General features: G+C 44.2%; 1 protein-coding gene across 4 annotated transcripts in view; it reads right to left on the minus strand.

Moving 5' to 3' along the window:
- Nucleotides 1-25,400, minus strand: part of ATG7 (autophagy related 7) — a 274,769-nt gene that overhangs the window by 72,386 nt on the left and 176,983 nt on the right. The window lies entirely within an intron of this gene.

Raw genomic sequence — 25,400 nt, forward strand, 5'->3', positions numbered from 1 at the left:
AGTCACCTAATAGCAGAAGCAAGCAGTCACTGAATGTCAGAAATCATTGATTAGTCACAAAAAAACAGTGAAGGGGAAGTATGCTCCTGAAAAATGCATTTGCTTTAAATCTATGTAATATCGGAGAACTCACAATAGGATTCTAGCTCAAAACCACTGGGAATTTTAAGGATTCCCTGATCTTATCAAGAAAAATAAGATTTCATGAAAAACGGTGTGCAAATCAGCACATTTGGCATTCCAAGGCTCCAGCACAAACACTGGAGCTGTCAGACCAATCACAAAGGCTGGGGTAAAAAAGTCAAAGACAGCAGTTGAACCATTTTCAAAAGTCCTGGGAGGTAGGCATTTACAGAAAAAGGACAACACAAGCCACCTACTTGGGGTCTATCATACCATTCTAGGAAATAACAGACATATTAGCAACAAAAAAGAAAGGTAAGATAACCACAGAGGACATCTGTTGCTTTGCTTGCTCAGCCCTTTGATAATCTCACCGGTTTTCTAATTTTTCACCAATTTCTCCCTGGCTCTCAGATCATGTGACTTAGGTGGGGCTATTCCACCCCTAACCCTAGAGATAAGAATATACCCCAGATCCGACCAAGAAGAGTTACAGTTCCCCCTTCCTCTATCATAGTGACAGGGTCACTGGTGGATGAGTCAAGCAGGATGTTAGCTAGTGCCATTGGGAACAGCGCTCTTTCCACAGGAGTCACTTAGCTTGGGGACGTAAGCCTGGAGCTACCAGTTGCCATCTTGCTACCAGGAGGCAAAAGCCTGCCTAAAAATGAAGCGATACAAGGAAAAGCCAGGCAAGAGGGGGAGATGGAAAGTTTGCTATTGACATTTTTAAACACTTGGATCTAGTGGAGGTTACATTAGAACTCTCCATGAATTTTTCAGGTTCAAGAACAAACACATTCTCATGTTTGCTTAAATCTGTGTGAGAGTCTAACCTCCAAACAAAAGAGACTAATACAATAATTTTGTAGAGTTTAATCTTGAAGAAATTATCTGAAAAAGGCTGGGTGTGGTGGCTCACACCTGTAATCCCAGCACTTTGGGAGGCCAAGTGAGCAGGTCACTTGAAGTTAGGAGTTTAAGACCAGCCTGGCCAGCATGGTGAAACCCCATCTCTACTAAAAATACAAAAACTAGCTAGGCATGGTGACACACGCCTATAATCCCAGCTACTCAGGAGGCTGAGGCAGGAGAATCACTTGAACCTGAAGCACAGGTTGCAGTGAGCCGAGACTGTACCACTGCACTCCAGCCTGGGCGAGAGACTCCATTTCAAAAAAAAAAAAAAGAAATCTAAAAAGCTAATCTATGAAGTACTTTTCTGAGTTCTAAAAAAAAAAAAAAAAAAAAAAAAGAGTTGGAATATGTGAGACACCGAGACTGGGGAACCACCTGCATTTCTTATACCATTTGACCATCACCTGGGGAATATAAATGACACAACACACAGTGAAAGGAGACTTTCTAATTATTATGGCCTTGACCCCAAGAGTCAAACATTTATTCATTTAAAGTTTCTTATTTTCATCTGCAAAATGGAGAGAGTAAAAATTTTTTTAATGTTTTTACTAAGTGCTGACTATGTGCCAGGTGTTATGCTAGGTACTGAGGGTACAAAGATGACCAAGTCATATATTTTTTCTCAAGGAGCTCACACATAATGACAATTCAGGTGACAGGTGTGGGGCAGAACCCGAGGAGCCTCTAGGAAGAATGAAGGCTTGAAGACCAAGTAGGTGTTTGCCAGGCAGAAGCGTGAAGAGTCCAGAGTGCCAGGGCCAGCTTGAGAGGAAGTTGGGGCCAGCAGTAGGAGCTGTCTGCCGCTGCCATGCTGAAGAGCTGATCTCATTCTGAAGCAAAGGCTAGCCAGCCTTTGAAGTCCCTGAGTAACATACTTATATGTGTGTTTCCAAAAGGGCAGCCTGGTTGCTATCATGGAGGGTAGCCTGGAGGGGATAGAGACTAAGGGCTGGGCTCGCTAGGGCCTGCTCTAGTCAATGAGAAATGGCTATGGGGAGTTTGATGGAGAAAAGCCAGACTAGGAGGGAAGTGTCTACAGTTCTAATTCAAAAAACACTGAAAACGAATCCCATGCAGATGACTGGAGAAGAATTCTGGAGAAGGGGACTATCTGTACCTCTAAGGAGAAAGACTGAACGAGAGTAATACAGCAAGAAGGTAATAAATGCCAGTGCCTTCCTCAGACTTGGAGTCCCAGCTCCTCCCAAGTGTTCTCTCCTCAGCATAAATCCCATCTCCTCTCCTGGCTCAGCTCAGTTCCCGGGGTCCTTCAGGGAAGGCCTCTACTCCATGTCCTCTGGTGGCCCCTGTGGCCCTCATGTTATGTCAGCCCACACCTTTTCTTAGACCTGTTCACTGAGACACCTCTGAGCTTCAACTTCCCCATTTGTAAAATGGGAATGCTGACATTTACTTCAGGATAAGGACAGGATGAAACATGACAGATTTTGTAGAGCACCCTGCACATAGCCTGGCATGTTATCAGCACTCAATAAGCAGTGACACGCGACATAATGGCGTTTCGGTCAACAATGGACTGCACATATGATGGTGGCCCCATAAGATTACAAAATCCACATTTGTGTGGTACCTTTTCTATGTTTCCATACTCAAATCCTTACTATTGTTTTCCAGTTGCCCACAGTGTTCAGTACACTCACATGCCATCCAGGTTTCCACCATAGGAGCAATAGGCTGGACAATATAGCCCAGGTGTGTAGCAGGCTATGCCACCTAGGGGTGTGTAAGGTGACATCTGATGAAGTCGCCTAACAATGCATCCCCATCGTTAAGTGATGTGTGACTATAGAGGTGCCACACTCCTGCTGAAAATGAAGTAATTTGCACTGCTAGAAAACAAAGACATACTCACACCAGGCAGCAGCTTTTCACTTGCCAGGGATTTCCAGATCTTATAGTTAACTGAATTTCGTTGTAAGCACAAGGTAGAGGTGTTTGTTGGGTAGCTGAGGCACGCACAGCCCAGTACACCATCTCTCTCTCCCTTTTTTTTTTTTCTTTTTTGAGGTAGAGTCTTGTCCCATCACCCAGGCTGGAGAGCAGTGGCACAATCCCACTCACTGCAACCTCCACCTCCCAGGTTCAAGAGATTCTCCTGCCTCAGCCTTCCAGGTAGCTGGGATTACAGGTACGAGCCACCATGCCTGGCTACTTTTTTTGGTATTTTTAGTGGAGTTGGAATTTCACCATGTCGTTCAGGCTGTTCTCAAACTCCTGAACTCAAATGATCTACCCCGCCTCAGCCTCCCAAAGTGCTAGGATTACAGACGGGAGCCACCATGCCTGGCCCCAGTACACCATCTCTAATGGCCTGTAAGACATTAGCTAGGCTGCAGTGGACAGGGCTAACTGAGAAGAGGAACGTCAATACTCCTGAGCAGGGACATGCAGCTCCCATCCTACACTTCCTCAGGTGAAAGGCCAAGTGTATCATCACTCCTTTAAGAGTATGGAGATGAACATTTTGTCACTGAGGAAAGAAAATCAGTGGACTAATAGGTAGGTTTGCTGGTGGCGTGGTTTTATTTTACTTTTTTTTTTTTTTTGAGATGGAGTTTCGCTCGTTGCCCAGGCTGGAGTGCAATGGCACGATCTCGGCTCACCACAACCTCCACCTCCCGAGTTCAAGCAATTATCCTGCCTCAGCCTCCCAAGCAGCTGGGATCACAGGCCTGCACCACTACACCTGGCTAATTTTGTATTTTTAGTAGAGATGGGGTTTCTCCATATTGGTCAGGCTGGTCTCGAACTCCTGACCTCAGATCATCCACCTGCCTCGGCCTCCCAAAGTGCTGGGATTACAGGCATGAGCCACTGGCACCCGGCCTTATTTTACTCTTAAAGCCAGATCTATAGCTATATTTTATTCACAGAATTGCCTGCTACCCTCTTCAACCATCCCATCTTCTGTTGACAGGTCAGGACTTGATTCAGAATGGGCCTAGCTTAATTGTGTAAATAAGCAAACTCAAGAAGAGATGAGAGAGCCATCATGCAACAACCCAACAAGATCGGGCAGCTGTGCACCGCTTCAGCTTTTCCATCCTCAATCTGCCCACACACAGCCTGGAGGGCCAGAGGGGCAAGTGTGCAGTCTACAAACATTACAAAAATATATTAGGTCCACTCAGGGTCATGGTTCCAAATCTATTTTAGACCAAAGATGGTATCTGTTGAGAGTTTGATGAAACCGAGCCTCCCTGGCTGCCCATAATACACACACATGCAACATTTTGCGTACAGTCCCTGGGCGTTCAGGAAGCATCCCCATCCCAAGCCCACCTGTGGTCCCACAGGCATTTAGAGGAACAGGTCACAGGGCTTGGAAGAATGAAGTAGTGGGGGATCAAGAGTTCCTCTTTCTAGGGCTGCGTTTTCTCCACGACACAGTTCATAGCATGAATGTCCCCTCCTGTGGGGATCGAGAGGGCTAATGAATGATGTGAAATCCAGAGCCCAAACACTGACCTGTCAGCTTGTCCTCAGTGGCCCAGTGCCTAAGTCCCAGCAGCTGTGGAAAACTTCAGAATCTTATGACTTCCGAGGGGCTAAGTAAATAAAAGTCAGAGGATGGACTGGGGGCATGGAGTGGGGAGAAGGATAGGGGAGGCATGATCCAGGCCTTGGAAAAAGCCATCAGTTCTTCCAGGGAAGTGGCAGGGTGGCCTGTGCTCTCCCACTGGGCTCCACTTACTCCTTCCAGTCTCATTCTTCACTTAACACAGAGACTGCAGATTCCTTGGGTGATTTGTACCAAATCCAAATGGTAAAAATAATTTGCTAAATACCTTCCTAGATAAATTGAAATCCAAGACCTTTCTGAGCTGTGTCCAGCCATACCTCAAAGGGCGGAGCAGGGATGAAAGTCATGCTCTTCCATAGCTGAATTTCTGAGTCAGACTTCTGCCTGTCAACCTTCTGATGTCACAAGTCAAACTGTGCCATCAAAGGCTGAGTAAGCATCTTTTGGAAATAGAAACTCAACTGTAAGAACACCAGTATTTCCAAACGCAAAACAACTCTGCCCAGTTTCCAAGTCAGCTACTGTATATAAATTTAGCCATGACACTGGGGGATGAATTCTTTCTAATTCTGTATTATTTTGGCAAAAAAAATTCAAAGGTAAAAAGATTAAGTAACAATAATGTACCAGTTACTATCTTAGGCAAGACATATAAAGCAGTAAATAAGACATATAATGTCTTTGCCTTTATGGGGATTATATTTGAGTGGGGCTGGGGTGGGAGACAGAACACAAATGAATAATAATTCCAAACGGTGATAAGTGCCACATAGGAAACAGGACAAAGGAATAAAAAAACAGGGCCGGGCGCGTTGTCTCACGCCTGTAATCCCAGCACTCTGGGAGGCCAAGACAGGTGGATTACCTGAGGTCAGGAGTTCAAGACCAGCCTGGCGAACATGGTGAAACCCCGTCTCTACTAAAAATACAAAAATTAGTCAGGCATGAGGGTGGGTGCCTGTAATCTCAGCTACTCGGGAGGCTGAGGCAGAAGAATCACTTGAATCTGGGGGGCGGAGGTTGCAGTAAGCCGAGATCACGCCATTGCACTGCAGCCTGGGTGACACAGGGAGACTCCATCTCAAAACAAAACAAAACAAAACGAAATACAGTTGAGGTAATATTTTATGTCCATTTTACGGATTAGGAAAATGAGGACAACAGGTTAGGTGAGTTGTTCAAAGACTTCCCAGCTAATAAGTAGTGAATTTAAACTCAGGTTTGTCTGACTCTCGAGTTGTTCCTAACCACTACCCCATGCTATCTCTTTGGCTTCCTGAGAAACCAAAGAATCTGCAGAAGTGATAGGGTTAAGAAGCCATCAGTTTTTTTTGTTTGTTTTGTTTTGTTTCTAAGATGGGGTTTCGCTCTTGTTGCCCAGGTTGAAGTGCAATGGCATGATCTCAGCTCACTGCAACCTCTGCCTCTTGGGTTCAAGTGATTCTCCTGCCTCAGCCTCCCAAGTAGCTGGGATTACAGGTGCCCGCCACCACACCTAATTTTTTATATTTGTAGAGATGGGGTTTCACCGTGTTAGTCAGGCTGGTCTCAAACTCCTGACCTCAGGTGATCTGCCCACCTCGGCCTCCCAAAATGCTGGGATTACAGGTGTGTGCCACCACGCCCAGCCCCATCATTATTTTTAAAAGTCCCTCCATTTAGAACATAAAAATTCTGAGATCTGTGAACACAAACGAGTGTACTACAAGCTGTCATTCTGATGCTAATGCATCCAACATTTGAGTTTCTATAGATGATATTGAACATAAACGTGCTATAATCCTTCATACAACCCTCTGAGAACTGCTTTTTCAGAAAAGAGTAGTAAGAGCACAAAGGCTTAGAGAGTTTAAGAAACCTGTTGGAAATAATGGAGCTTATAAGCATGGATGTTGTAGTCTAGGCCTCATGCCTGTGACTACAGTGCTTTTTCCATTACACCATGCTGCCTTCCAGAAGAGTCCCCAAGGAGTTACATTTTTCTCCCACTGGGAGACAAGGCAGTAACTAACTTGGCAGAACAGAAAGAAATGAGTGACTGTTTTGTGTCTCTGCCAAGCAAGTATTCATGCCCTTTGCAATATGACGTGGACACAAAACCAACTGATCTTTAGCAGCTAAGCATTCTAGAATTTGCTGAAAAATTTTCTCACCTTATCCGTATGGGGTCCAAAATTAAGAGGGGAAAAACATATTTATGTCTCATTCAGAATTCAAAAAGCAATAAATCCTTCAAGCCCCTGGCAAGTTTCTTTAATCCACTGTAATCATGTTTCCTTGTATAACAAGTCTTGTGATGTCTGCAGCAGCTTCTCGCTAGAGGAACAGCAGCCTCAATGCTGGAGTTCTTCTCATGCCTGGGGGATTATTCCATTTTCCACATTAGGAATAAGCCGCAGACTTTAGGTTCTAAAACGGAGCCAGAAAATGCTGACTAGAATCCAGATGCCCTAAATATAATTAGAGCTAAATTTTACTGCCCTCTGTGAAAGACACAAATGAAAAGAATGTACCAACTTTCAGAATATTGATCCAGAGAGCAAAGCTATGAATAGAGCCAGCATGGGTTCTGCTACACTGAGAGGCCCTTAAAGCTAACCAGGGGCTTTCCAATTCTCTCCCCTTCTTCCTATCCCTGGGTTTTTAATTTTTACAGAAGCCAAATATATTAGGGAAGGAAGAGGGGCTACAGGCTTTTTTATTTTTATTTTTTTGAAGCAGGGTCTCGCTGTCGCCCAGGTTGGCGTGCAGTGGTGCAATCACTGCTCACTGCAGCCATGACCTCCTGGGTTCAAGCAATCCTTCTCCCTCAGTTCCCCAAGTAGCTAGGACTACAGGCGTGTGCCACCACGCCCAGCTAATTTTTATTTATTTATTTATTTTTTTACTAACTTTTTGTAAACATGGGGTTTCACTCATGCCCAGGCTGGTCTCACACTCCTAGCCTCAAGCAATCCTCCCACTTCGGCCTCCCAAAGCGTTGAGATTACAGGTGTGCACCCAGACTTACAGGCTCATTTTTTTTTTTTTCTTGAGACGGAGTCTCTCTCTGTCGCCCAGGCTGGAGTGCTCACTGCAAGCTTTGCCTTGGCTCACTGCAAGCTTTGCCTCCCGGATTCACGCCATTCTCCTGCCTCAGCCTCCCGAGTAGCTGGGACTACAGGCGCCCGCCGCCACGCCTGGCTAATTTTTGAATTTTTAGTAGAGATGGGGTTTCACCGTGTTAGCCAGGATGGTCTCGATCTCCTGACCTCGTGATCCACCCACCTCGGCCTCCCAAAGTGCTGGGAGCCACTATGCCCAGCCCAGGCTCATTTTAATAAACCAGGTTTTCACTCAGCTCTAGAACTCTCTGGAGGTGTCCTTACACTTACACACACACACACAATTTAGGTTTTTAGAGATTGATTTGATAAAAAAAAAAAATTTTTCCTTTACAGCCAATGACTTCTCTCTACATCTTTAACAAGGCTGTGATTGTTGATGATGATGATAGTTGTGGCATCTGTTGAGTGTTTACTATGTGCCCAAGAACTGTGCAAAGTGCTTCAAATACATTATATTACTTAATCCTAACAGTACCCAAACAAAGTTGCTATTTCCATTTTACAGTAAACAGGCCAAGTCCTAGGATGACTCTGCAACTTGCCCAAGGTGTCACACAGCAAAGAAGCAGTGGAGCTAGAATTTGAAAATAGGGGGTCAGATTCCAGAACCTATTCGGCAATAAAAGGTAAAAGCCCTCTCCCCTCTGCAAAAAGCCACTGCTTCTAGCTACTCGCAATGATTTTCACAGAAATAACTTTCTGTATTTGTCTTTCGTTTGGGGGATATTTAATTAAATTGTATAATTAAAACAACAAGTCCATCTGGCATTCCCAGGTTTGGCAAGAAACAAGAATGACTCTTGGAAAGCCCAGGCCTCAGCCGGTGGGAGCAGAAGTGTGCTGGTGTCCTAGAAACCAGGCTGCCAGCTAAGAATGTTCAGCCTCCCCCCATGCTTTACCGAGGGGGTGCAGAGTTAATCAACTGGGACATTCCATTAATGGAAAGTCAATTAGAAAAGATTTACTGAATACATAATTTTTTAATTTTTAATTTTGAGACAGGGTCTTGCTCTTTCACCCAGGCTGGAAAGCAGTAGTGCAATCATGGCTCACTGCAGTCTCGATCTCTTGGGTTCAAGCAATCCTCCCACCTCAGACTCCCAAGTAGCTGGGACTTCAGGTGCATACCACCATGCCTGGCCAATTTTTGTATTTTTTGTAGAGATGGGGTTTCACCATGTTGCCCAGGCTAGTCTCAAACTCCTGGGCTCAAGTGATCTACCTGCCTTGGCCTCCCAAAGTGCTGGGATTATAGGCGTGAGCCACGATGCCTGGCCAATTTTTTTACAAAAGCATACTACACCTGTTGTTTTTCAACTTGCTGTTGTTACTTAAATGATTTAATCATTCCTTCTCCTGATATGGTCTCAGGTTTGTCACGGACACCTTTGGTTTTGCCACCATCCTGTCTTCCTGGGACCACCACCTTCTTATGGAAACTGTTCTTTCCCCCACACCAACCACGTTCCTTTACAGACTCTGCATCTCTAGTCTAACTTGACTGGTCCCAAAATGAGCAAGAGAGCCAGCTGGGCCCACATATGAGAGATTGGGGTGTGAGAAGTCCAGGGCCAGTGCATGCCAGGCAACTGAAGCTATGGATTATGAGGCTCTGGAGCTGCCAGTAGTCACACTTCCTGTCTAGCAGAAGACGCCAGTCTGCAGGGAGAGAACCTGTTCCTATCAGAACTGTAGAAAAAAGCTAACTTTTCTTTCCATTATGTTCAATGCTCCAATGCTCTCCTCCACCTATGATAATTCAAGGTGGGTTTATGTCACTTGAAACCAAGAGTCCTGAATCATTTAAAAATGCTAGGAGTAGAGAGTTGAAAGTAACCGAGTCTAAATGCGGGAAGGGCTGACATGAATTGGGATGGGAGGCCATAAGAAATATCCCATCCAGGGTGGAGAAATTCCCAAGTTCTGTTACAAAGTACTGAACCAATTGGTTCAACAAGACTGAAGGTTTAGCAGACCATTCTGAGGAAAGTATCTGATTATTGAGGATCACTGTCTACTTTTTGCAACATTCCATACATTTTGAAGGGAGGCCTCTTCTGCCTTTGGTCAGCAACCTGAGTCCTCTCGAGCTTACAAAGGCTGAATTTTCTACTGCAAGCTGAAGTCAGTAGTAGTTAGGGAAACAGTGGGAGTATGACAATGAATAGAAATATCTGAGAGGGGCCGGGCGTGGTGGCTCATGCCTATAATCCCAGCACTTTGGGAGGCGGAGGCGGGCGGATCACCTGAGATCAGGAGTTTGAGACCAGCCTGATCAACATGGCAAAACCCCATCTCTACTAAAAATTCAAAATTAGCCGGGCGTGATAGCACATGCCTGTAATCCCAGCTCCTCGGGAGGCTGAGGTGGGAGAATCGCTTGAACCCAGGAGGCAGAGTTTGCAGTGAGCAGAAATCGCACCATTGCACTACAGCCTGGGCAACAAGAGCAAAACTCTGTCTCAAAAATAAATAAATAAATAAATATATCTGAGAGGAGCCAGGGCCCTTGTGTTACATATTTATGTATGTTACAATGTTTGGACATCTTTTAAAAAACCTTTCTAGCTGGGGAGACTGCCCCTGGTGGGGTGGCGAGAGGATAGTTAATTCTTAGAGCCAGCAAAGGGCCCAGCCAGGAGTACACTTCTGACATGCGAACTAACCAATTCAGAGCCACACCTACTCTATCTGGCCCAACACCCAAAGAGGCAAAATTCCTCTGCTTTCATCATCCCAGGGCCAGGTACAGTCAACTAGGGACCACTCCTATAGCTTAGGGGCCCCCTGAGATTATTCAAACTAGCCAACCCTAAAGTGTTCACCCTGCCCTGCCTTGCCTTTTCCAAGGAAACCCCCATCATGGCTTTACCTTAATGCTTTCCCCTTGCTCCTGTCTTCTGCCTCCTGACTGCCCTGGTGTCTTTCCCCTGTGGCCCTGCATGGTGTGCCATGCCTCCTGCCTCTAGGACTTGTGACCACGATAAACTTTGTCTTCCTGAGCCTCTCCTGTGTCTCCTTCTTGTGGCTGCACCTAACAGACCATTTCATAAAAGAACATAAAACGGCCCTTAGCAATGGTAACGAGAGGGCCCTGAACCTTCCAAGGCTCCAGCAGAAGTCCTTAAACTGAGTTCTAGAAGGGTGGCAGAGGCTCTTAAACAGCTCATGAAGGCAATGGCTTCCAGTTAGAAATGGAAACCTTTAGAGCCGAGTAGGTTTTAATGACCAGATATCCTCGAGTTATTTGGAGTTGTCCCTTAGATTCAGAGTCCACATCTTTCTTTCTTTCTTTTTGTTTTTTTGTTTTTTTGAGACAGTCTTGCTCTGTCGCCCAGGCTGGAATGCCGTGGCGTGATCTCGGCTCACTGCAAGCTCTGCCTCCCGGATTCATACCATTCTCCTGCCTCAGCCTCCTGAGTAGCTGGGACTACAGGCGCCCGCCACCACACCCAGCTAATTTTTTTTTGTATTTTTAGTAAAGATAGGGTTTCACTGTGTTAGCCAGGATGGTCTCAATCTCCTGACCTCGTGATCCGCCTGCTTCGGCCTCCCAAAGTGCCGGGATTACAGGCATGAGCCACTGTGCCCAGCCCAGAGTCCACATCTTTAAAATGAGAACACTGGATAAGACGATCGCCAAAGTGTCTTGGTTTTGATGTTCTGTTTCTGGGGGTTAATTATAATACAAACATTACCATTTTCTTAAAACCACTGAGAATTCTCATTCTAAGAACTACATTTAAGAGCAAATGCTAGAGTGAGAGAGATTAAATGCTTGCTTTTGAGTCTGTTCAATTCACTGTGTGATCTTAGACCACGAACTCAATTTCCTTACCTGCAAAACGAGGTTTTGAATGCCTGTCTTCACAGGGCAGAGAGGGGAAAAGTGAAAGCCTTTTGATTTCTCTTAAGGGAAGAAAAGATGCTGTGGAAATTCTAAGCAGGATTAAGACAAAGCTCTCTGAATACAAAGGTTAGCTCCAAAGTGACTTTATCTTTGGTTTCTTAGCCCCAGTGATGCCATTTCTGACCCCAATCACTATTCCGTACAGTTTTCAAATCCCTGTAAAGAACACATTTCCCAAGGGACACAGAATGGCCTTGGGTAAAATGCCAGTGCAGGCTGTCTCTGCATTTATTTTTCCATTTCGTTTTAGAAAAGTCTATTCAACCTGTCCAGCACTGACCCCCTATATCCATGGCTTCCACAAACCCTGCCCCACCCTTTGCCTTCCCTAAAGGTCTTTGCCACAGCTAAAATTCTAAAATATTGACCCATTGTGATAAATTGGATTCATCCGTCCTCTCAGGTGTGTCATTATATCAAGACTCCAAAAAGATGATTACTACTGGTGGTACTGTATATATTCTGAAAAGGAACGTTGCAAAGACATATTGAGGATGTTGGTCATACCAGGTGGCTCTCAAAACACACACCCTCTGGGCTCCATACACATGGATGGAATCAGGGTTAGGGCCAACTGGCACCTTCTCCATGCAGCCTGACCTGTCTGCCCTTACCAGGCATAGACAGTGACTCTTTTGTTTGTGTTCCCTCAGTACTTTATAAGAATAATCATTATCTCACTGTATAGATATTATTTGTCAAAATTTATATGTCTTTGACTGGGATGAAATTTGGGAGAGGGAGGGCAGGGATTTTGAATTATTAATCTTCCTATTGTGTGTCTTGTACAGGGAGGGAATTCATTCCATTTTTATGGAATGAATTCTGTAAATTGCTACATTCTGTTCTCCTCTTGAATAGGAAGTACTCTGAGGGAAAATAACCTCAGAAGCCATGCAGCATAGAGGCAAGCCCTCATCTTGAACTAGGCCATGGCTGGCAAAAGCAACGCTCTAGTGCTACCCTCTCCCTTGCCCACATCAGGCATTGTTACTCAGTCATGACCCCTTCTCTCGCAACATCTGAGCCAGGCCTGAGAGCCCTTCTCAACACGGTCTTCTAGTCAGCCACCCCTGCTGAGTGAGCTGGCACACAAGAGAAGCTGATTTGGCATATTTAGCAGCCCAAAGGTAGATAAGATACTGAAGGACAAGAGGACACATGGGCTATGTATGCTCCTCATGTCACCAATGAAAGATGCAAAAGGAGGTTCAGATAGAGCCTAGATTGTTCCTTTAACATTCAAGAAGCCACCTTAAAACAACGCCAAAAGAACCAGTGGGCTCAATGAGTAAACAGCTGATCCAGCTGGTTGATTGTGTAGCACTGAGGCTGCCTACATTTTAACTGGTTATTATTGCTTTAAATGAGATGTTCTTTCCTGAGATCACCCAGAGTTGGGATGCTGAGCTGTGTGACTGCAGTAAGATAAATCTCTGTACGATTTCAGACATGTAAAAGGCAGTATGGTGCAGTGGATAAGAGCACAGACCCCAAAGCACTCTTCCTAACACACAGGGCTCTTGTAAGGATTTAATATGTTAATATGGTTAGAATAGCATCTGGCACATTAAGCATCATCTACTGTTACTATACGTGGCCTGGCTAAAGTCTACCAAACAACTAGTAAAATCCCCACAAACAAATAAGGCTTGGTCTATGTTGCCACTCTTGTTTGTAACTCAATGGTTTCATTATAAACTAATGGCTACTGCCTCGACAAAAGGCTATCAGAACTGGCCTGAGGTAGAATTGTGCCAGTATATTTCCTTTTCCCCACAAAGCCCATTACTCTGGCTGTTATCAGACAAGAAGAGCTAGGTAGGCCATTACTTCCCTGTATGCTCTGGCTGCCAGGAACCATGAAGTTACAATTCATGTTGAATTTTGGAAGCTCTCAGAGTTTAAGTTTCCTAACATAATCACTTAAAAAAAAAAACACTTGGCTCTTGTTTTCATTCTCATTCTAAAGACTTCCAGAATTAATTATTTCTACGATGTTGAGTATAGCTATCTTAAATCTGTTTTTGAAATCAGGCAGAATGTACATAAATATAAAAACATTTGTCAGATTCTTGGTGCTGAATGTCAGCCAAAACATATGTCTGAGATGATACATTATATTTTTATGTATTACACATACCATAGCCATCTATGAATTAGGGCAAATCTCGTGTAGCATTCTGCAGAGATATTAAAAAAGACTTACTATGTTGACATTTCACCATAATGATTGATGTTTTTGCTGTTTTTTTTTTTTAAAGTGACTCCCCCTCCTCACTTTAGGATTATTGCTCCTGTGTCAGAAAGTTAAGCTGAAATCAGAGAAGCGATCAGCTAGGCCAGCAGTCCCAAATTTTTCTGACACCAGGGACCGGTCTTGAGGAAGACAATTTTTCCATAGATGGGGGAGTGATGAATGAAACTGTCCTACCTCAGATCATCAGGTGTTAGAATCTCATAAGCAGTGGGCAACCCAGATCCCTTGCATGAGCAGTTCACAACTGTGTTCCCGCCCCTAAGAGAATCTAATGCTCCGCTGATCTGACAGGAGGCAGAGCACAGGCGTTAATGCTCACTTACCCCGCCCACCTATAGCTGCGCGGCCGGGTTCCTAACAGGCCTCGGACCAGTACCGGTCCATGGCCTGGGGGTTGGGGACCCCTGAACTAGGCCAAAGACAGAGAATTATCTTGTTGAAACAAGTTCTCTTTTTTTATCCTCTGCATTTATTTTCAAAGAATTACAGAGCTCATTTGCTTCAGTTCTCCAATTTTTTAGAGGGAACTGAGTTCCAGCATGGAAAAGTAACTAGCTAAGGTCACACAATGTGTTAATAGCTGAGCTGGCTGTAAGTAAAACCCAAATCTAGGCCAGGCACAGTGGCTCATGCCTGTAATCCCAGCATTTTGGGAGTCAGAGGCGGGCGGATCACGAGGTTGGGAGATTGAGACCATCCTGGCTAACATGGTGAAAGCCAGTCTCTACTAAAAATACAAAAAATTAGCCAGGCGTGGTGGCAGGCGCCTGTAGTCCCAGCTACTTGGGAGGCTGAGGCAGGAGAATGGCGTGAACCCAGGAGGCAGAGCTTGCAGTGAGCGGAGATGGTGCCACTGCACTCCACCCTGGGCGACAGAGCGAGACCCCATCAAAACAAAACAAAACAAAAAAACCCAAGTCTGACTTCTAAGCCTGTGTTCCACTTAAAATACCAAGATGCCCCTCTAGACCACTGAGCTAGGAAAAAAATGAAGAAATTGGCTTTGAGTAGCCAATTTAAATTTGAAACTCTTGAAATGTTTTGTTGTAGCAAAACAGAGGGCTGTTTTGAAAACAAGACACTAGTTCCATAAAAATCAATGTATTTTAGAAAATATTTCTGCTGCAAAATTTCATTTACTATTAAGGCATCTGAGGTGAGCTCATTCACTTAGAATCATGGGCCAGTTCCAAAAACTAGGAAATCAAATCATTCATTCAACCAATATATACTTACTGGTTACTTCCTCCATACCAGGCAATGCACTAGGTCCTGAGGGTATGTTATCTAAGACACAGTCCTTGCCCTTCAAGGAGCTCAAGGTCTAGGGAAAATATTCAACACAAGCGCTACCACTGCACAGTCTCTTAGGTGTTCATGACAGACATAACCAATGTATTAATTTATTTATTAACTGGCCTCAGCAATCCTTCCCAATACAACCCTCCAAACACCCATATGCGAGGGGCACACAAATTGAAATTGATCTGTCATCCCTTAACTAATATAGTCACTTTGTGCCTACTAAATGCTATGCAATTTGAAGTTCTTAATGTATGTTCCGGAAATGTTTCCCCCTGATCCGGAGGCAAAGAATGCAAGTTCTTTCACACATTTAGTGTTTATTGAACTCCTGGGTACAGAACAATTTTTGTAGGTACTGTAAAAACCCTGGATAATGGCTTATGAAAGATCAATTATGCCCCAAGAAGAGACTCCAGTTATCTTTCACTTGAAATTCCCATTTCAGATAAGGAAGCACAGCCTCTATCTTATGTGTGTCATTACTCACAGTTGCCATCTGCTGCTGGGGAATCAAAAGCCAGAGTTGCCACGCCACTCAGTTCACAGCAGCTGCTTCTCCTCCCCAGTGATTTACCGGCTGAGAAAAGCACCATTTACCGGCAGTCCCACCTAGTACAGATCTTCCTGCCGCAAGAGTTTGGGAAACAATACTTCTAACCTCATCCCAAGGTAGAATCAAAGACAGCTGCTTGACTCCATTTTATAAACCTGGCATCTTTCCGCTCATTTGGGTAAGCTGTTTTCTTAGGGTCTGATCAAGGGAGAAAAGGCAAGAAGACATAATTTCCTTTTAACGTCTTCTACTGTGTCCTGCCCCATTTTCATCCTTGGTGATACGTGAGTAAAGACCCTGCAAAGCCTTGCAGAGGTGCATTATTACTCCACAGCTGACTGTTCAGCAGGACAGCGTGTATTGTTGTCTGGAGGAGACATGCTGGAAGCTGATCTCCTCCCTTGGAATGGTCACACCTGAGAGGTGCTGTACACCAACTACTTACACATCAAGTCGCCTCCAATACTGGGGCCTCAAAGAGGACAAGCACTTTCAGAAAAGAGTACACATACAGTGTGAACACGAAAAAATGTGACACAGTTTAGGGTTAAAGTAGGAAGAGAGAAAAAAAAACTTCACAAGTGTCTACTTCTTTCCATTACATTTTTGAGTCCAAACAGTGATTGTGGCTTTTGTTAGACACAGTGGTCAGTAGTGGGGGGAGTAGAAAGAAATAAGGCTTCTTTTCAGCTCTCAAGGGTTTAGATTTCCTAGGGGAGGCAAGGTGTATTAGTGTTAAGCGAAACACCATGGGTTTAAGTATCAGAATATATCATATTGCCAAAAGAATAGAACAAAAAAGTTACGACACAATCCAGCAATTCCACTCCTAGGCATATACCCAAAACAACAAAAACATGTACTTCCTACAACAACTTGTATACAAATGTTCACAGCAGCACAATTCATAACAGCAAAAAAGTGGAAACAATCCAGACGCCTGTCAACTGATGAATCCATAAACAAAATGTGGTGGATCCTACAATGGAATATGACTTGGCCTTAAAAAGGAATGAAGTTCTGATAATGCTACAACATGCATGAACCGTGAAAACATGTTAAGTGGAAGATGCCAGTCACAAGAGCCCATATATTACAGGATTCCATTTATATGAGATGTCCAGAACACGCAAATCCGAAGAGACAGAAAGATTAGTTATTGCTCAGGGTTAGGGGGCCGGAGGGTGGTGTGAGGGGAACTGAGAGATGACTGCTCTTTAGCAGGGTTTCCTTTGGGGGTGATGAAATGTTCTAAACAGACAATGATGGTTACACAATTCTGAATATTAAAAAAAATTATTGAACTGTATATTTTTGAAGAGTGAGTTGTAGGGCATATGAATTACATCTAAATAAAGCTACTACAACAAAACAAGAATATAGACAATGCTATCGGGGTTCAAAGAAGCGATACAGAATTTCTGGCTTAGATGGTTTGAAAGAACATAAGACAGGTTAGGTATTCGAGGTAAGTTTTGAGGAGAAGTAATTAACCATCTGTGGGGTTGATGAGTAGGGAAGGGTGTGAGCCCAAGGTCAGAGGTGCTCTGGGACAGTGAGTAAATCAGCTTGATTAAGGTGGGATCTGTAACTGTAGAACTAAAGATATCAGGCCGAAGATGTAGTTGTGGCCAGCTCGGGCTAACTCTGAGGGGTTAAGACAGCCCTGGTCTGGGCAGAATCCATTCAGCCTTACAAGTGCTCCTGGTTTTCAGGCCAACAAGGAACAATACATGGACAAGCTCATGATCAGTTGTTCTCACATCACTTTTAGGAAAAATGGATGTCACCGGAAGAAGGAATTGTGCACAGGGATGGCTTTTATACAAAATGAGTAGGCTGGAGGCCAGAATAGGCTCAGATGCCCTACTCTGAAGGAGGTATGAGTGGACCACCAGATGTGGACCAGCAAAGAGCAGAACAGGTGCACTGGGATGTCCAGGAATCACTTGCAAAAACTGACTACTCTAAACCACATTATTCTAGAATTGTCATCATTCTGGGTGGCAAGTGCTAGTCTTACTGGGTAAGGACATGGAATAGGTTCTGTGAGAAATTTTAGGACTTTACTACTGTAGTTAAGTTCTACTTAAAATCAATAACTTGCTTCATGAAAAGGCTGCAAAAAATCAACAAGGCATTCTACATTGCTTTAGTTTCTAGGCCCAGTAAATTCTATCTAGTTCCTCATATGTAAAAGAATATTTAGGCATACCTTACTTCATATAATGCGTGACTCTATCTGTATAGTAATTGTTGTTAAACTCCTTCATTAGAATTTATATGTAAATAACTGTACTCGAGAAATAAAGCTGTACTTTTATAAATCAGTAAATCAGGCTATCTTTCCATATGTTATGCTATCTAGTTTTGATAATATTTTAAAAACCCTCAAAAATAGAGCTTCTGGGAGGCAGGGTTTGAGTTTGTCCTCTCTATAGTAGTGCTATCCTATAGACCTTTCTGTAATGATGGAAGTGTTCTATATCTGTACCATCCAATATGGTAGCCATTAGCCTCATTGGTGTTTCATAAACATCTGTTTAACTCAATGAGAATCTATTCAGTAAACACACACTGAGCTTCCTTCTACCTGCCAGGCATTCTGCTAGATGTTAGGTAGATTGAAACGCTGCCCCTGAACAAGTCAGAACTTGTGGTTGCAAGGGACAGAAAACTCAACCCTTATTTACTCAAGCTAAAAGGGAAATGTGGCCTCATATGCCCAGAAAGACCAGGATAATGGTACCTTCAGGGAAGCCTGGTTCTGGGCTTAGAGAACAATACCACGACCACCCTCTCGCTCTCTCAGCCCAATCAGGCTCGGCTCTCTTCCACGTGTGGTCTCCACACTCAAACTGGCTCTCCACTCACAATCACCAGAAGGCTGCCCCAGCCCAGACTCATGTCGTCAAATTCCAAATTCTAATCGCAGCCTCTTCGCCAAAGTTTCACCACACCTCATTAGTTAAGATTGGGTCACGTGCCCATTTCTGACCCAAGCATTTTGGCCAGGGAAACACGATGTGCTGATTGCCTGGGGTCCCAACTACCTTGCCCCAACCATGGGCCAAGGGAGGAGTCAACTCTACCAGAAAAACATGGGATGAGTGAGACCCTGTGCTTCTCTGGGTAAAAATCAAGGTACCCATTAGAAAGAGAGCACATTTTCCTAGGTAGAAAAACCAGCAGATACCCAGTCTAGTTTCTATCTTAAAGAGCTCAGTGTCTCTCTAGGGAAGCCTTAATTAAAATGCTGGTCAGATCTGCTAGCCAGATAGAAGAAAAGACTATCTAAAAAGAAAAGCTCAGTTTAGCAAGATTGAGGTTTGAAGTGGCAGTCACATTTATTTACATGGAATTTCCTCTGATGTCTGCTTTTTCCTAGATAATTCTCATAAAACCCTTGTGAGGAAAGGTAACAACTATGGTATCTAGAAACCTTTAAGATGGAGCAGTCAGCTGACCCGGGCACACTGTTGGTGGCTTTCCATGCCTGCTTCAGGCTCCAGATGTCCCCCCCTTGCACTCCCCCATCACTGAGGGTTTGCTCAGACCTTAGAAGTCCTACATGTGTGGATGCAGGCAGATGCAGGATGGCCCACCCAGGGAAGGGACACACAATTGCCAATTCACACAATGCAATGTGATTTGTCTGTTTTCATAAGGGCTACTCCAAGAGAGATTATTTGTGGGAAGGATGACTCATAAGAGAGCTAAATGAAGTCGCCCCACATAGAAGACAAAGAGCTTGGAACATCACTGAAATGAGAAAAATTAGCCAAAACAGCTGCAGCACTTTAGGGTCTTTTAAATAGCTTCCTCCCGCCTACTTCTCCACCCTTTTCTAGCTGTTCTCTCTCACTGGTTACATCCTGACGAAGGGTGTACTATTGTTGGCTTGCAGGGACAGCCACGGCGGGAAATAATCTTCTCAGCAAGCATATCCTTTTATACCTCTGAGTTTTCTAGTATTATCTTTCAGAAGATGGCTCTGGATTACCCTGAGAATTACTCTGAAACTACTTGGCTTGCTTCTAGGTGGAAAAAAAGTTACTAAAGCTTGGGGACAGGCCTTTCCACACTTTCAGGACATTCAGTGCTCAGACCACATGGCAAGAAGGCCCACGCCCCCCGTCCGTTCTCCGCCTGGGGAACCCAGAGAACTCTCAGCCCCCTCAACATTGAACTGGACATTCCCTCTTTTTACTGTACAGAGAATCTTCCAATTTGGGTGTGCCTCTCTAAAGGCGTGGTGGACAGAGCTGTAGATCCTCCAGGCTTGGTAAGAAAGGAAGGACTGTCTGCTTCCAATACCCTTTCCAGGTTTTAACAGATTGCTCACGTCAGCAGTAATTGGGCCCAATGGACTGCTACTGTGCTCGCTACAGCCCACGGAATCGTGCACTTCCAACAGATATGAACTGGCACACAATAGGTGCTTAGTGAACACTGGTGAAATGTGAAATATTGCTGGTAACATGGAGGTGTTACTTTGTGTTTTAAAAAACACTAAAAAGAATAGGTCTTAACACTAATATCTGCAATAATTGTCTCCTATCAAGAAAAGTGCCATCCCTTCTACTTCACTCCCTAACCCTCAAGTCCTCCAATCCTAACCAGTCTTCAACCCTATGGTGACTCAACTTTAAAAATGGCCTTTATTATGGATCTCAGGCCTGGGTGAATAAACTATGTTAACTGGTTTTCCATTCCTCCAGGGCTAAGAACTCCTTGGTCTTTTCCCTACCATGCTGTTTGCTGAAGTGCCTAGAGGACCTTTTTATGGGTTTTACTTTCTTGTTCATTTTTAAAGTAACAGCTTTATTGAGATATAATTCACGTAGCATAAATTCACCAATTTAACAGTTCAGTGGCTTTTAGTATAGTCACAGCTGTGTAAACCATCACTACTAATTCCAGAACATTTTCTTTTTTTTTTTTTGAGACAGGGTCTCACTCTGTCGCCCAGGCTGGGGTGTAGTGGCGTGATCATGGCTCACTGCAACCTCCACCTCCTGGGTTCAAGTGATTCTCCTGCCTCAGCCTCCCAAGTAGCTGGGATTACGGGCATGTGCCACCATGCCCAGCTAGTTTTTGTATTTTTAGTACAGACAGGGTTTCACCGTGTTGGCCAGGCTGGTCTTGAACGCCTGACCTCAGGGTAATCTGCCTGCCTCAGCCTCTCAAAGTACTGGGATTACAGATGTGAGGCACCACGCCTGGCTCCAGAACATTCTCATTATCCCAAAAAGAAACCCAGTACCCATTAGTAGTCTCTCCCTATTTCCCTCCCACGCCCCCCCAACCCCCAAGTCCCTGGTGACCATGAATCTGTTTTTATATATTTATGGATTTGTCTATTCTGAACACTTCACAAAAATAGAATCTAAGAGATATATATATATGTATATATGTGTGTGTGTGTGTGTGTGTGTGTGTGTGTATGTAAAGGCATATATATATATATAGAGAGAGAGAGAGAGAGAGAGGAGACAGGGCAGCCTGGGGGTTTTTTTTTTTTGAGACTATATACATATATATATACACACACATATATATACACATATACACATACATATATACACGAACATACACATATACACACATATATATACACATATAATATGTATATATATATAAATGTAGTATTTTCTATGGATGCCAATTCTTATGCTAGATGTTAGCATCACAAATTCGTATAAAATCTGTGTCCGCCTTCATAGTGCAACAACAAACGTTTGCTGAATGTAGAACTCCCAGGAGTTCTCTCATGGACACAACAGCCACACTCACACTCACATTAGCTGGCAGAGGCCCTTTATACCAGTGATACGCTTGGGCCAAGGGCCCCTGGGTTGAACATCATTAGGTAGACACCATCCAGTGCCCTGTCTCATGTGCTGAACAGGGCTAGTAAAATATCGACTTTCACTTTGGGAGGCCGAGTCGGGTGGATCACTTGAGGCCAGGAAGTCAGGACCAGCTGGCCAACACGGTAAAACCCTGTCTCTACTAAAAATACAAAAATTAGCTGGGGATGGTGGCATATGCCTATAGTGCCAGCTACTCAGCAGGCTGAGGCATGAGAATCACTTGTACCTAGGAGGTGGAGGTTTCAGTGAGCCAAGATCGTGCCACTACACACCAGCCTGGGTGACAGAGTGATATAGATCTCAAAAAAAAAAAAAAAAAAAAAAAAAAGGTGTCAACCTTTACTTCTATTTTATCAAGTTCTTGTACCAGCCTGTCCTTTTCAAAATATACCCTCCTTGGTAAAGATTCCGAAGTCTTGGGTTGTCTTTAAATGTATGCATCCAATTTGTCTTTTTCATTTCATTAAGGTCAAATAAATATTTGTCCTGGGTTTCCAATAAGGTATTTGAGATTTTCCTGTGCCATAATGACTGTATTTGGTACAGGCAAGGCGATATACTAAGGTCTCTCTGCAGATCTTGAAAATCAGATCAGCCTTGGAGGATGAAATTAGTAACAACTAATAGACCCTGGAGGACACCAGCCCTTTGGAAGGTATTCATTGGAAGAGACTAGAAAAGCAGTTGAGGTTGGGAGTTTCTCATTTCAGCAAAGTGACAAGGGAGTGGCCTCAGAAAATACGATCTTAACTAAGAAAGCTAGAACCTATATCACTCTAGAAGACTGTTCACAAATGGTAGCAGGGCCCATGTGGAGCTTGGAAAGAGGAAGCTTAATGTGCAAAAATTTAATATCCCTGCAACTCTCTGGAAATTGGCAAGATGGTCCCTCAGAAGAGCAGATCTCTGTGGTGAGTGAGATATCACAGCTCCATGAGGTGAACACCAAACCTTCCAATCACCAATTGTCTCTCATGTACTTATGGAGAATGGTAGACAAAACACACTGAGCTGCTTCGTTTGTACATTGATCTCTTGTGAGCTTGCTTTGTGGGAGTTAGTCCCAGAGAGTCTTTATAAACTGGCAAGATTTTCTGACCTAAAGAGGTAGGATCTGTGGAAAATGATGACCTACCAAAGTACAAATCTAGAGAACTGAGGTTTGGAGAACATGAAAACCATGGTCAAACACGTGAAGGCCTGCCACTGGGAAGAGGAATTCAACTAGCAATACACAGGCCCAACTAATATGTAAGAAAGACACTACAAAGTAGTATTAAGAACACAGGCTCTGGAGCCAAACGACTTGGTTCTAACACTTACTGGCTCCATGACCTTGAACAACTTAGGCTCCATGTGCCTTAATTTCTCCATCTGTTAAATAAAGTGATTGTGAAGATTTAATGAGATAATCCAAATAAATGCTTAGTACAATGTATGGAACACAGCAAGTTCTCAAGAGACTAGCCATTACATCATTATTATCCAAAGAAGAAACAGACCACCCTGTAAGACTTGGAAGGGAGCTCCCCCAGGACTCCTCCCACCCCCTGCCAGGAGTACAGAGAGACTAGTTTATTGAGGGCCAAACAGAAACTTGATGCTGTTGAATTTACTTCAACTCCAGGGCTTCCATGCCCCTTAAACACTTATAGACAACTCAAAATGAAAACGTGTTCTCAGCAGTTAATGTGTTTTCCATCTACAATCACTTTTTTTGTCCTCTCATTCAACTAATATATATTTTTCCAAGTACTATGGCAAAGCGCCTGTTAGTGTTTGAGGGCACAAAGCGGGAAAGGTGTGGCCCTTGTCCTCCAGAAGCTTTGCATCTAACTGGGACAACGGGATTAGAAAACCACATAGTTCTCTGGTGATCCAAATACACGCGTTAGATTTAGGCCAAGCGTTCATCTGATGCTTGATTTAGTGAGCCATAACCAAGGGAAGGGTCGGGAAAATCATTCTCTCTAGAATCACTCCGTTGTATGGAACATGAGAAGCTTGTTTGTATACTAACTAAAACCAATCATACTCTCTCTCACCCTCTCAGTCTCAATCTCAATCTCTCTCTCCTTTCCATTCCCTTAAAAGTATAGCCACCAAGGGTAGTGAAGACTCTGGGGCCTTACAGGCCCCAAATCTCAGGGGTTTTTTTTGTTGTTGGTTTAAGAGATGGGGTCTTGTTCCATCACCCAGGTTGGAGTGCAGTGGCAATCATAGCTCATTGCAGCCTCAAACTTCTGGACTCAAGCAATCCTCCCACCCCAGCCTCCTGAAGAGCTGAGACTACAGGCATGAGCCATCATGCCCAGCTAACAGGCTCATATTTTGGCCCACCTAGCTTATTACTTAGCAGATGGTGAAGGAAGAGACAGTGGCCTCTGCATTACAAGCTCACGCTGCATTCCTTCACAGGATGTTTGAAGGCTTGTCTGTTATTTATTTGTAATTACTGCTTTAGCACTCATCTCCCTCCCATTTGTAAGTTCAATGAAGGGAAGGATGGTGTGCTTTGTTCATCATGTCTTACAGTTAACCCCCAATACAGACTTTGTGTGACATTTTTACCCTAATTCCAGGTTTCTTTTAGGTTCCACAGAGTCTGGTTGCTACAATTTAAGTATATTACTCTGGTGTAAAATGTCAGGTAAGGGAGAGAGGCCCCCAGGGCCTGCCTTGGATTCTGTGGACAAACATCCAGGGACAGAAAACACTAGGAGGCTCCATTCGTATTGGAACAGCGACCCCCTAAGCCACCCTACTGCCCCGTTTACTGATTCCTCTGTTGCCTCAAGAAATTCATAGCACCTTCGGGCAGGGGAACAACAGCGTGGTGTTTATTGAAATCTACATCTGGTAGCAATTTGTTCAACAACAACCAGCTTTTCCTCCATCATTCTCTTCAGTCAAATAATCCACAGGGGCCCATAATACCCCACAACTGCTCATTTGTGCAAGGCCTGTATTGTGTCGGTTTATGTTCCTAATTACAGATTTGGGTTTATCAACAAGTTTCAGCATGGCAAGTAAGTTTTTAGACTGTGGAGGAGACTAAAGGCACATGTCCTGAAGCAGAGATGCTGTCACTGAGCCTGGCCATCTGGGCTGAGAGATGAAGCCTCACGCTGACCTCAGGGGCTCCAGCTCCTGAGTCCACCCTGGGTGAGCAAAAGCAGCCAGAGCACTCCCCTTCCCCGCCCCAAGAGGTGTGGCCTCAGGATAGTATGGAGGAGCCTGGAAGGAGGAAAAGCCTAGAATGAGGCTTCTGTGTAGCAGGAGAAAGGAGGAGGCACTGTGCTCCAATCTCAGAGAAAGTTCTTTCTTTAGAGGTGGTGGTAAGGAAGACTATGCAGCTAGTTTGTTCAAAGCCTCAGTGAATAAAGACTTCTTTTCTGGTACCTGTGGTTAGGTGAGAAGATGGGGGTAAATCCAGAAAGCAGAGTGAGTCAAGCTTGAGGACAAATCTGGGGACTGGAATTTCATGACTTTCACTCAACTCCTTAATGAATTGCTGATAGAAAAGCAGCATTGTTTGGAAGGGACAGGAACAGACACAGGAATAGAATTAAGAGGAGACTAAACTTATAATGGACTTCTATCATATATGCCCAACACCCATCCACCTGCATCAGTTTGTTGAGGAGGACCATCCCCCATCACTCCAACCATGTAGTTCTGAGGGAGGCTGCCAATCACTATGACCTGCCCCTGGCCCAAGCTGGCCAATCATGGCAGCCCTTCCCTTTCTACTGCCAGCTGTCCAGAGACAGCATGTGACCCAGGCCTGGCCAATCACAG

This window comes from Pongo pygmaeus, chromosome 2 (assembly GCF_028885625.2).
Source record: "Pongo pygmaeus isolate AG05252 chromosome 2, NHGRI_mPonPyg2-v2.0_pri, whole genome shotgun sequence".
NCBI lineage: Eukaryota > Metazoa > Chordata > Mammalia > Primates > Hominidae > Pongo > Pongo pygmaeus.